Source organism: Myotis daubentonii, chromosome 4 (assembly GCF_963259705.1).
Source record: "Myotis daubentonii chromosome 4, mMyoDau2.1, whole genome shotgun sequence".
Lineage (NCBI taxonomy): Eukaryota > Metazoa > Chordata > Mammalia > Chiroptera > Vespertilionidae > Myotis > Myotis daubentonii.
Genome location: NC_081843.1, coordinates 56,391,931 through 56,403,085, shown reverse-complemented (window position 1 = coordinate 56,403,085; position 11,155 = coordinate 56,391,931).

The window sequence follows — 11,155 nt, the reverse complement described above, 5'->3', positions numbered from 1 at the left end:
CTTTACACACAAGTGACTATTTCTAACAGATATGTTTCTAGAAACAAAATTAACTGTTCATCATCATGCTCACTTTTAAGTTTGAGTATTTTCTACTAATTATTAGATTATTATTTTAATTTTCTGGTTTACTGGGAGTGTTGATCAACTTTTCAAATATTTTGTTTTTTCTGGGAATTGCCTATTCCAATGTTTTGACCATTTTTCCATAAAACTTTTTTTATATGTAGAAGTACTTGATATACAGAAGAGTGGAGTAACTTTCCAGTCCTAGCTCTATCATCTGCAAAACTGAGACAATAAAGGCATCTTCCTCATAATAGGGGCTGAATATTTGTCCATTGTTTTTATTAACTTACAATGATTATATATCTAAATCATTCTAAAGAAGCACATTCTAAGTGCTCTTTCTAAAGAAGTCTATGAGAACTCTTTATTGGAGCACAAGAGCACAAAACATAGTAGACAAATTTCAAAATATGAACTATATATATTTCCATTATACAACTGACAGATCCCAAAAGGGACTCAATCTTTAGGAGGGTCTGTGGGCACTTGTCAAATATTAAGTAGAAACTCATTGTCTGGTTCAATTAATACTGACAAAGGGAGTTCGCTCAGGGCTTCTCTCCACATATGTATCTATCTGATTCATTTAAATTTATTTGCATTACATAATAGAATCAGATAATTGCTGATCTCTAAAGAAACTTTATTTTTTGTCAATATAGCTAATATAACTAGACGATTTATGGAAATTCACTTTCAAATTTAATTTGAAAGACTATTTCATTTAACCAATATATTTCATGAAGTTCCTACTTTGTCTATTTTCTCCAATTTCTTGGAATTTTGGGTTCCATTATTTATATTTATGTATAGGTATATATTTCTATTTGCATATTTTATCAGAGAGAGGTTATTTGGAGAAATGGAAGCAAGATGAACCCAAATCTGATCAGAAGACATATTTTGTTCTTGAAGAACAAGAATCTAATTCTATTGTCCATGCAGACAGATTTTGACAGGTGATTTTCTTTTATGAAAGAACTAGAGGCCTGATGTATGAAATTCATGCAAGAGTAGGCTTTCCTTCCCCAGGCTGCTGGCACCAGCTTTCTTCTGGCACCAGGGACCCAGGCTTCCCTCACAGCCCCAGCTTCATCTGGAAGGTTGTCCAGAAGGACGTCCAGTCTAATTAGCATATGACTCTTTTATTATTATAGATATATAAAGACTTTTTCCTTATAATTTTTTGGGTTTTTAAAATTTTTTATTTTTTTTAATTAAATCTTTATTGTTCAGATTATTACAGTTGTTCCTCTTTTTCCCCCCAACACCGCCCCTCCACCCAGTTCCCCTCCCCCTTACGACCTAACCACCCCCACTGTCCTTATCCATAGGTGCATGATTTTTGTCCAATTTCTTCCCGCATCTCCCACACCCCTTTTCCCGCCAAGAATAGTCCACTCCCTTTCTATGCCCCTGATTCTATTATAATCACCAGTTTATTCTGTTCATCAGATTATTTATTCACTTGATTTTGAGATTTACTTGTTGATAGATGTGTATTTTTTGTTCATAACTTGTATCTTTACCTTTTTCTTCTTCTTCATCTTCTTAAAGGATACCTTTCAGCATTTCATATAATACTGGTTTGGTGGTGATGAACTCCTTTAGCTTTTCCTTATTTGTGAAGCTCTTTATCTGACCTTCAATTCTGAATGATAGCTTTGCTGGATAAAGTAATCTTGGTTGTAGGTTCTTGCTATTCATCCCTTTGAATATTTCTTGCCACTCCCTTCTGGCCTGCAAAGTTTCTGTTGAGAAATCAGCTGACAGTCGTATGGGTATTCCCTTGTAGGTAACTGAGTTTCTTTCTCTTGCTGCTTTTAAGAGTCTCTCTTTGTCTTTTGCTCTTGGCATTTTAATTATGATGTGTCTTGGTGTGGTCCTCTTTGGATTCCTTTTTTTTGGGGTTCTCTGTGCTTCCTGGACTTGTAAGTCTATTTCTTTCACCAGGTAGGGGAAGTTTTCTGTCATTATTTCTTCATATAGGTTTTCAATATCTTGCTCTCTCTCTTCTTCTGGCACCCCTATAATTCGGATGTTGCTACACTTGAAGCTATCCAAGAGGCTCCTTACACTATCTTGGTATTTTTGGATTCTTTTTTCATTTTCTTTTCCGGTGGGTGTTTTTTGCTTCTTTGTATTTCAAATATTTGACTTGATTCTTGCGATCCTCTTGTCTGCTGTTGGAACTCTGCATAATATCCTTTATTTCAGTCAGTGTACGCTGAATTTCTAGTTGGTCCTTTTTCATAACCTCGAGGGTCTCACTAGATTTCTTGAGGGTCTCACTGCATTTATCGGCGGTCTCGCCAAACTTTTTGAGCGTCTTACTAAATTTATCGGCGGTTTCTAGAAAGTTCTTGAAAAACCTTAAAAGTGTGCTTTTGAACTCTATATCCAGTCATTTGCTTTCCTCAATTTCTGTCATTTGTGACCTGTGTCTATGTCTCCGCATTTTTTGTGCTTCCCTGTTGATAGAGTGGCTTTCTGTACTAGGTGTCCTATAGGGCCCAGTGGCTCAGCCTCACCAATTACCTGAGGTAGACACTCTTGGTGCACGCCCTTGTGGGCTTTGTGCACAGTCTTGTTGTAGTTAAGCCTTTATTGTTGTAGGTATCACTGGGAGGAATTGACCTCCAGACCAATTGGCTGTGAGAATCAGCTGTGTCTGCAGTGGGAGAACTTCTGTGCTGGAAACACCCCTCTGGGGCAAGACTTGCTTCAGTGGGGCTTTGGTGCTCACTGAGACTGCATCCTGAGTGTGTTCTTTATGGATCCGAGGAGCTGCAATCTGTATGGTCCCACTCTGACCACTGGCACACTGGCTCCTGGATCTCTAAGGAGGTGCTAATCTAGCCTCTTCCTGAGGCTACCCAGCAGGAGCTCAGCTGTGAAGCAATGCAAGTTGCCCTGGGGCCTTGGGCCAACTGCAAGTTTGTTAGGTAATTATCAGATTGCAAAGGGCCGTATGCAAAAGCTGGAGCACAGGGGATCAACAGGGCAGAGCAAGCAGCTATGGCTGCCCTCAGAGGCCCCGCTTCTCAATGTCCCGGCAATCGCTGCAAGCACCTCCGAGAGAAAGCTGCCCTCGAGTTCCAACCGATGCCAGACAGTCCAGTTTCTCCCGTATGAGTCTGGGTCTCCAGAGACTTGCCCGGAACGGGAGCTCAGAGCTTCAGACTCCCTACCAATTGAAAAAGACAACTGTGTCCTCAGCCGCCAGCCCTCTCCGCATGCGCCTCCATACCTCTGTATTTAACTTCTGCACAGCAGCTCCTCTGAGTCGTATGCTTTTCTCTTTCCTTCTAGTTGTAAAATTTCCACTCAGCCAGCCTTCCTGTGGTTCTGGATGATGTCCATTCCGTCTTTTAGTTGTGTTCTTGAAGTGGTTGTGCTAAGCAGCAATCTCCAGTGTTTACCTTGGTTTTTTCCCTTATAATTTTTTATTATTCCCTAAAATTCCTAATAATCTCCATAGACTCTTGAATACATTTATCACTTTCCTCTTTTTTAAAAAATATATTTTATTGATTTTTTACAGAGAGGAAGGGAGAGTGATAGAGAGCCAGAAACATCGATGAGAGAGAAACATCGATCAGCTGCCTCCTGCACGCCCCCCCACTGGGGATGTGCCCGCAACCAAGGTACATGCCCTTGACTGGAATCGAACCCGGGACCCTTGAGTCCACAGGCCAATGCTCTATCCACTGAGCCAAACCGGTTCTGGCTATCACTTTCCTCTTTTAATCTTCCTTGACTTTGCTTATGCTATCGCTTTTTTATTTCAAAACTTGCTTCTTATCCATTTGATCTGCTAATTGGAGTTTTACTTCCTGAGGTTCCTGGAGCTGCCTTTTCTTGCAAGCTGACTCTTTGTTCTCAATGTGCTTCTTTATACTCACCCTCTGTCTTTTCATCTTTCAGTTTATATCATCTCTCTTATTCCTATTTTCTTCAGCTGCCTTGAGCTTGTTTTATTTCTGTGTGTATAGGAAAAATGTCCTCATGACAAGAAATGTCGCCGCTAGTCTTATTTTCCATTTCTAGTGTGTATTTTATTAATTTTTTTAAATTTCTTAACCTACATACTGACACAGTGCCAGGCTTATTTCAAGATTTTTAACTCAGTCAACACCAACTGGTGTGTGTTAAACTAGGAGAGAAAAAAAGAAATCAAACAAAATAAGAATTACCAGAAATCAACTGCACTTTCTGGATGAAGAACTTTGGTAATTGAATTGTTACATCGCCACTAGGTGTAGGGAAACGAATACAAAATGCCCAAGATAAAACTGAGGAGAATTATTGAGTCTGTTAAATTAGATTTGAATAATTTGCTCCCGTGTTATAACCTGTTTCTATAGGAAAGCATTATAAGACTGAACCTGAAAATAAAATTACTGTTAGACCTACAACACAGCAGCATCACCAGATAGGTAGCACATTAAGTAACATAACCAAGTGTCTTGGGTATGATTGAACATCAGCATCAGAAAACAATATTGCATATGCATTAGGGTTAGAGTAGCTTTTTTTCTTTTTCTATATGTCTGAATAATAATGAGCCAATGGAAAGATTTAAACTTTTTCTGTTTTTTCATTTTACTGAATATATTGAAGCCAGCCTGGAATTTTAGAAGCACTTGAAAATATATTTTCAGTGTTAACCTCATAGGCTACTTGCACATTTTTTGTGTAAATATTTGTTTAAATAACCCTACACGTGTGGGTGTGTGCCATAAGGTGGAAAAAAAGTATCAAATAGGATAATTTTGTTCAGAAAGAACTGCTGGTTTATAATGATAAAAAATGAAATGAACTGTTAAGTACAATGTAAAATACTGGTTTAAGCTATAACACAAGTGTATTGCAATTATTTTTTCCACAGGCAGTAGTTATCCCAGCATAATTCTAGTATTTCTAAAAAATCATTTATACCTTATAAGCTCTCAGAACTTGCTCTTACTTTTGAGCTTTGCAGAATACCCTCTGTTCATAAAAGTGTTTTAATACAACCTTTGAGGGCCAGATCCCTTGGTTCAGGTGTAAGGATGAGTTTATTTATCTTCTATAAGAACACCTTTGGTTAGTTTCGGAGTCTTACGTCGTGAGAATAAAAAGAATGTTTAAGTTTTCATTTTTTATATGAAAATATGATTACCTAATAATAAACAAAGCGATTGGAAGAACATTCCATGTGACTACTGTACAGGATCACAATATCAGTACACAGGGTGCACAAAAGTTGGACCCACATGTTTATGACAAACTTGGGAGAGCAGGGGAGGCTAAAGAAAAATGACACATAACTTTATTACATGCCAAACAGGACATCTGCTTATACATTGTATTTCAGATGTAGAGACTCAGAACACTTTTGAAGTCCTTGTTGTTGTTGACATAGAACAAAAAGGTGGCATTTTAATGTATAAACTTTTTTATTTTTTTCAAACTGGTAACTGTTTTATGTCTCTTCCAGCTAACACTAATATTGCCTTTTGATGATTGAGAATTTCTTCCTTCCAGGAACTCAGATTATAACGTTTACATAAGGTTTTACAATGTACAAAAACATTCACATTGACCATGCACTTAGTATGGCCTTTATCATGTGTGTCAGGCTTTTTATTCCTTAATATTTAAGGACTTAAAGGAAGACATTATCTCATGTAGTCTAGTATTCCTCAAACTATTTCCTACTATTTTCTGTAAACTAAATTATTGATCGATCCCATTAAAAATTTCAAAGCCAGAAACCATAAAAAATTAAAAGACTAATCAATTTGAATAGGTACTAAATTTTATGTTTCTGAATGGGAGAACATAAAACCCACATGGAATGATGAGGAAAAGAATAATGATGTTATGGCATAATATTCTCAAATTGTTATGTATAATATATATATTCTCCTAATGAAACTTTTTGTAATATTCAGATAGCCTTTGCCTCAGGAAGCAGAGAAAACCATGTTAATTTTTGAGGTTTGAAAGTCAGATTGTCAATTCAAAGTAATAGCCAAGAATTATGGTTTTTCTTTACGTCCTACATTTCAACAAGAAAAACATAATTGCAAGAGAAATAATTATGTCACAAAAGAATAAGTGACTAGGTAGATACCTAGATAGCATGGATTCCTGATGAGGGGGTTCAGAGCCTTGCCTGCCAGGAGAGGGCCTGGGAGAAGCACTGATGTTTCAGGCAGTCGGAGGCGATGGGTGACTTGTCCTTCCCTTTCTGTACAAAGCAGAGGGCAGCAGGGCCAGAGGAGGAGTAGCTGAGAGCCGTGTCTCAACAGAAAGAAACAGATGGAGCCAAGAAGTTTCATGGGTTCCAGTGAGGTTTCCAAACTCTTGTGCCTCTGGCAGAGTTAGTGTATGAGTGAAGGGTTTTCCGAAGAGGCCCTGTAGTTGGGAAAAGAGATGGATGGTTTAACTTTGCCTTCAGGCACTGTGTTTGCAACACCAGCTAAGTACAGCGAAGTCCCTGTTTAGCTGGTTCTCGCCCAGCCCTGGAACGTTAACCGCTTACACTTCTCACAACCTCGGGTATAATTAGGCAGAGGCCTAAATGGATGGAAAGGACGCTTCTATTACTGAGTGCAATGGAGATTAATAAGAGCTTTTTGCTAATACATTTTTAGGAGATTAAGGTTCCTACCTGTTACAGGAACAAGGCTTCCTTTCCCTGGACTAAAGAGGATTCCTTAACAACATGAGGGGAAATCCAGGCAAAGCTGAGAGAGTAGTGGGAACCTGAAAAGGAGAGATTTCCCTTCTGCACCCCGCAGGGGAGGCGAGCGGACTGCGCCAGGAACAGGTAGGATAGGTATACAAGTGCTCAGGACCTGCTTTTTCTCACGACAGCATCATGCTCACGGAAGTGGCAAAGACACCAGGAAGAATCCTGGGCGCAGAGGTCTGAGAAAGACAGCAGAGTATTTGGATGCCCGGATTCCCACAGGAGAGCCCAAGGTGCATATGTGAGTGGCAGGGGAATGGAACTTTAGTTTCACCAAGTTTAATGGGAAATGTTCTTTAATAGGAATTCCGTTCGAGGGAAAGAATGGGCCTGTGGACTCCAGAAGGATACTGACATATTAGAAAAAGCTGGTCTTGACGTGATGATTTGGAAAGAGGGATGATTGGGTGTTTTTTGTGTAAATTAAAATTGAAGGCCAACTGTGAACAGAGGTGCCTCAGGGATGATCAGTGGACAGCTAACCCACCCAGGCAAAATGCAGCTTCTCTCCAGCACTTCCTTCTGTTAATCAAGGAACATGTACCAGGGGTAGTGAATGGGTGAATGGAGAGATTTGGTGAATTGCCTAAGATTAAGTTCTACCAAGGGAGGAACTTAAGAAAGAACAAAAGAGAAAACATGAGTTTTTCTGTAGAAAAATAGATCGTTTTTGAAAATGATGATTATAGAAAAGTTGATCATTTCTTGATTAACTGACCTTACTGGAATGTGATATGTATTGTTTTTATTTGCCTTATCCTTATCTAATAAAAGAGAAACATGATAATTGGCGTACGACCGCTACCCTTCCCATTGGCTAATAAGGGCAATATGCAAATTAATTGTCAGCCAAGATGGTGGCCAGCAGCCAGGCAGCTTGAAACTAACATGAGGCTTGCTTGCTTCAGTGACGGAGGACACCAACGTTACCCCCTGCCTTGCCGGCCTCTCAGCCTGCAGTTTAAGAAACATAGTAACAAATAGAAGCTAAAAAAACCCCCAGAAACCAGCTTTCAGGGAGCTGGGATCTCAGAGCTGGAGCTGATACAGAGTTTCGATTGTAGAACCGAAAGAAACCAGATACCTGCTTTCAGAAGCGGAAGCCTCAGAGCTGGAGCCAGAGCTAAAGCTGGCCCAGAATAAAAAAAGAAAAGAAAAGAAAAAAAAAGGAGCAGTTGGGAGCTTCAGTCACAGCCTGAAAACAGCCTTCAGCCCCTCACCCAGACTGGCCAGGCACCCCAGTGGGGACCTCCACCCTGAAGGGTGTGTGACCAGCTGCAAACAGCCATCATCCCCTCACCCAGGCTGGCCAGGCACCCCAGTGGGGACCCCCACCTTGATCCAGGACACCCTTGAGGGCAAACCAGCCAGCCCCCACCCATGCACCAGGCCTCTATCCTATATAGTAAAAGGGTAATATGCCTCCCGGCACCAGGATCAGTGTGACAGGGGGCAGCGCCCAAACTCCCTGATCGCCCTGTGGCTCTGTGTGTGACAGGGTGTGGCACCTCAACCCCCCCCCCCCCAACGGGCCCTGCTCTGTGTGTGACAGGGGGCGGTGCCCTAACTCCCCTATCGGCCCTACTCTGTGAGTGACAGGGGGGAGCTCCTCAACCCCCTGATCGGCCCTGCTCTGTGCGTGACAGGGGGGAGCTCCCCAACCCCCTGATTGGCCCTGCTCTGTGCATGACAGGGGGTGGCGCCACAACCTCACCATGGACCCTGCCTTGAGTGTGACAGGGGGCGGTGCCCCAACCCCCCAATCAGCCCTACCCTGAGCGTGACTGAGGGTGGCATCGCAACCTCCCGATCCGCCCTGCTCTGTGCATGACAGGGGGCGGCGCCCCAACTCCCCAATCGGCCCTGCTCTGAGCCTGACCAGGGGCTGCACCTAGGGTTTAGGCCTGCCCTCTGCCACTGGGGAGCAGGCCTAAGCCAGCAGGTCGTTATCTCCCAAGGGGTCCCAGACTGCGAGAGGGCACAGGCCGGGCTGAAGGACCCACCCCCTCCCCCCTGAGTGCACAAATTTTTGTGCACCGGGACTCTAGTATTTTATAATTTTCAAACATATTCTTTTACTTCAAATGCATATCAGCAGCGTTAGTGCTAACAAAGCATTTTTTGTTGTTGCTCATGCTGCTAAAATAAGGTTTTAAAAATTGAGATCTGCTAAAATTAGTATATTTTAAATGCCTCCAGAATTGGAATCTCTGTTCTTTCTTTTTTTAAAAGTTAGAATAGTGTAGTAGTCTGAAAATCTAATGTTTTTCAGACTTTTTTCATTAATGGCTATTCTTGATTAGAATCATTTGGGAAATCAGTACAATAATGAGATAATTTTTATTTGAATTTAGGAGCAAGGCACCAAAAGTCAATTCTGACCCTTTACTTACACAACTATTATGTGGCGTTAAAAATAGATTATTATCATCTTTCTTGGATTTCAATTGCTGTGAAAAAAGAATTCTAAAAATCATATACATAAAGCACTCTATTATAGGAAATTGCTATTTCACCATTTTTTATTTTTTGCTTAAAGAATATCTTCCCCAAGGTTGGGTATCTTTACTTAGTTCTAGTAACTGTGAAAGTTCAAGCTATATAAAATCCAACTAAGGGCTTGACTTATTTGATATTAATTTAAATGGTTGAAAAGTTAAATGAAACTGAGACTTTAAAAAAAAACAACAACAAAAAAAAACAAAGACCCTGTCACATGCACTGGCCTGAAGGAGTTACTAGTTACCTGAAAATAAGATGCCACTTAAATAATTATTGTAATGTAACTAAGAAGACATGGTAACAAATAATGTATAATTTTGATGATAAATTATTTAAGGTAGTATCTTATTAGTCTTAGTATTTTAATGGGTTTGACTATCAGTTGAATACTGGCAATGCTTCATAGTTCTGAATTAATCTCATGATTTATTATGTAGATTTTAATCTAATATTCTGAGTATAGTCTTTGACTGTTTCAGAGGATTTTTTGTAGTTTTGCTTTTGTTGAGCTTATGTTTTATAAATGCATATGCAAATAAATTTTCCTTTTTTAATTGTGCCATATAATGATTTTTCTATAAATGATGACATGTTAAAATGGGCTACTTATTACTTCCATGTCTAATTTCTTTTCATTCAGTTTAGCTGATGATAGCATAATTTTGAGTTTCATGAGCATACTAGTTGGTTTATTTCAGTTGGAGTCTAAATTTGCAGTAATGTATGGAAATTCTGGGAAATTGACATCATTTAATTACTTGATTCTCCCAACATCCCCATCTTCCTCATGAGACAGGATTTGTGTATGGTAAGAGCTAAACCACCTACAAGTGGACCTAGTGAGACTATTGGCAACAGGTAAGTACATGCAGAAGCCTGAGGTCTTTTAAAAATGCAAATTCAACAATATTATTTTCCTCTTAAACATACTAAGGCTTCTTGTGGCAGTAAGAATAAAGTGGATAAAATACTCACTTTTCCCTACAAGGCTTGGCATTATCTGGTCCCTGCCTACATCTCAACCTCAACTTGTCTCTTTGTCTTCTGCAACTTCTTTCCCAGTTCCTTCAGTGTGTCATGCCTTTTCCTGCCTTAGTGGCTTTGTATGTACTGCCTCTCATGTCTGAAGAGGTTAGGAAGAAGAGTAACCATCTCTGAATACTCTTCTTCCTACCCTCTTCAATCTGGCTAGCTCTTACTCATCTTTCAAATCTCAACTTCAAATATCATTTCTTCTATGAAAGTTCTTCAGACACTCCAGACAGAATTAGGTTAGTGCTTGGATGGCTTTTTCCTATCACCTAGCTCATATCTTGACACATTAAGGGCATTCAAAGAATGCTTGTTGACTGAGGGATATTTGGATTTCTGAAGTCTCTCAGCTAATATTCTTGAAGTATTGATACATCAATATGTGGTAGTTACTCGAACCTCGGTTTGGCGTTTCAATACCTCATCATACTTCCTGCTCTAACGACTGTAAGCTTCTGTTGCAAATGAGGGTTTAGGTGCAAGTTCAAGAGCTCTTGATCTCCAAATTTACTGCTCTAATGTTCAAAACCCAAATTCCCAAGTCTTTAATAGTTTCTCTCTCTCTCTCTCTGATCACCATCTTAAGGCCTGATTGGAAAATACAGAGCTGGTAAAGAGAAGTTGAGCAAAGGAGCTCAGACATTTCTCTGAAAAATCCCACATGCATGGCGTTTAGAGGTTAGGCAACAAAACATGTTCATTTCAGTCATCAGATATAAGACCTACTTACTAAAGTTTTGTGTCCTGATATAAACAGGTGGGGGAAGTCTGAAGACAGACAGGACTAGATTATTCACTCTGCGAATCTGC